The sequence below is a fragment of the Marmota marmota genome, unplaced genomic scaffold (assembly GCF_001458135.2).
Source record: "Marmota marmota marmota unplaced genomic scaffold, marMar, whole genome shotgun sequence".
Lineage (NCBI taxonomy): Eukaryota > Metazoa > Chordata > Mammalia > Rodentia > Sciuridae > Marmota > Marmota marmota.
Window position 1 is genome coordinate 137,037 of NW_026000061.1, and position 2,891 is coordinate 139,927.

At 36.4% G+C, this 2,891-nt stretch overlaps 1 pseudogene; it reads left to right on the forward strand.

Annotated features, from left to right (window-relative positions):
• Positions 1-273: 273 nt before the first annotated feature.
• Positions 274-420, forward strand: LOC125619943 (annotated as a pseudogene).
• Positions 421-2,891: the final 2,471 nt, after the last annotated feature.

Consider the following 2,891-nt stretch of genomic DNA (forward strand, 5'->3'; position numbering starts at 1 on the left):
TATTCATGTGAAAAGGCTCTTCTAACTTTAAAAATTTATTCTAAGGATTGTTGTTATGGATGGTTATCATACTTAATTAATAGTTCTTTTTGTTTTCAAGATGCAGCACGACTCTTTATTGTGAAGATAAATAGCCATCTTTGGTGGGGAAAACTCACAGAATGATTAGTCATTTATAAGGTTATGTTATCTGAATCTCCTTTTTCCACATTATATGCTCCAAACCTTCCATTACATTTTGAAGACATACTGTTTCACATCTAGTTAAATTAGCCACAGCTACTTAAGCCCACTTCACTTATCATCTTTCTGATGGAAGCTCAGCATACAGTGACCTCCAAAGCAGATTCCCTGGTTATGTATACAACCCATTCCTCGTTTGTGTTGTTTGCGTTGCTCTAAGAGACCTTGTATACATCATCCTCTCCCTATTTCTCTTACCTATTTTTGTGCTCTGGTCTCCAGACTAGTATTTATGTTGTTTTTGAGAAGTCTTATAACACTCTGGTCAAAGAAGATATTGGCCATGCCATCATTTGCAACTCTCCAAGCTTCAGAATGAGGGCATAAGTAGTAATAGCTACCTTAAGTTGTAACTTGGGTTTCCTCATTCACCATAGCCCAAGGTACTTTCTATTTTTCTTTCAAAGTCAAGATAACATTTTTATTTGACTCTAAAATTGAATTTCATATCTAATACCTATGATTTGAGAATGTGGGCTCTTAATAACAAAGCCCTAAGGTCATAAGGTCAAATACACTTTTGTGTTCGTTCCCTGCAAAAGTAGTGGGTCTTGTACTTGAAGCTTCTCTCTCTACCAGCCTCAATCTTATTTGAGGTGGTCACAATAAACCTGGGTACCTGGTTGCACTGTCCCAAATGGTAACAATAGGAACTATTTATTGATCACTTACCTATTGCAACTCCTGAAGTTTTGCATTTCTGGTTTAATCCTCACACAACCTTATGAGATATATAATATACCATATTGCAGATAAGAAAACAGGTTAATACTCAGTTAATAATGCTTGGCACATGGTTAATAACAAGTGTAAGCTGGGATTGTCACCACCTTTATTATGAAAGATTCATAGTCTTTCCCATTTTAGCAGCAACATAAACTGCCTTTTTCTTGTATGTCAGGTATGATTTGATTTGAAACTGAAGAACCTGTATTTTTCTGTTAGCTCATCCCTAGTATTTTTAATAATTATGCATTAGTGTAATTAATCAAGTGCTTACATATATACACAAATGTCTTCAGTAATCAAACTTGACAAATTTTAAATTGAGCTAATATGCAGTAATGTATTTTATAAAGTTGTTTTAATTACATAATTTGAATTTTCATCATTTATAACAAAACTCAATTATTTTAGGCACAATTTCCGAAATCTTAATATCATTGAAATAATTCAGAATCACCTTATACATAGTGATTGTCCCATATAAAACCTGCTCTATGTCCTTCATCACTTGTAGGACTGAATGGATGGTTTATCATAACTGCTGTTCCTACTCTTAGTCAATAAGTATTTGAAGATTCTCACTTATGGAGAAGGATGCATCATAGTGTAATCATATCAGTAGGCCTCTACCTAGGATCAGGTTTGAAGAGCTGAGGTAATATCATTTAGCAAGTATTTTAGAGAGCTCATTTTGCTTTACTAGTACCCTAAATTCCTTTAGAGAGACAAATGACACATGAAGCAGTCATGGTTGTCAGAGATTTGCAGTTATTTGGAAAGTGATGCTCTTGTGAAAAGGTGTGATCATGTTCAGCATAGGAGATGATTGAGCTTAGAGTGTGGGTGAGTCCTTTGGGAAATAGGGTGAGGGGGAAAAACTTGCTGTTTGCTGGAGCAATTCCTGGAGCTAAGCCTTGGGGAGGAAGTAGTGGGTGATAGGGTATTGTTAAGTCAGAACCAACAAAGGACTCTTTCCTCTGAAATATCAGGTCTTTTAGTTTTATTGATATTCTAATCCGGAGTTGGAAACTCTCAAATCTGCCTACCTGCTGTGCACCTTGATGTCATTATCTCCTAAGCTAAACATTAAGGAGTACTTCTGCTCATTTAAAATTTTGCAAACAAGGTGGCAATTCTATCGGGTATGGAGGTGCATGCTTGTTATCACAGTGATGCAGGAAACTAAGACAGGAGAATCGCTAGTTTGAGGCCAGTCTCTGCAATTTAGCAAGACCCTGTCTCAATGTAAATCAATAACAACAAGAACAAAGGTTGGAGATGTAGCTAAGTTGTAGAGCACTCCTTGATTCAATCCCCATTTCTGCAAAAAGAACAACATAAAAACAATTGGGAAGATGCCTGTTTATGTATGTATCTTGTTTTTTCTAGTCCACTTTTCTAATTTCATTTTGGCATTTTTAGTCACTCATTCTCCCTTTGTATCTATTTAAATTTCTTTTTTCTGTATCCTGTAAGTGTTTCTCTCCCTCTTTTTTCACTCATTCCTTTTTCCACATTCCCTTTAGTTGGCTATAATCAGTATTCCTATTTCTTTTTTACTTGTCAATACCCGTGAAGTGATGTGGAATACACTGCCCTTTTTCTCATAGCATTTACTTTGCCTTTTTCTCTTAATTTCTGCCTGTTGCATTCTTACCCTTCCCTCAAAGAACAGGTTAAACTCCATCTTCTCCTTCAAACTTTGTGGCTTTGGTGGGAGCTTCCTTGTGGCCATTTTCTCTGGATGGAAAAGGATCCCCTAATCCTGTGGTAGGTAGGTAGTAGGGAACTATTGAGATTTTGCACTTGAAGATGCACAATACTGGAGAACATTTAGGACAGTTGGAGAGAATCCCATACATTGGGAATGGGAAGGTAGAGATGGTAGAAGGAAGAGTGCAAAGTTGACTCTACATAGAATC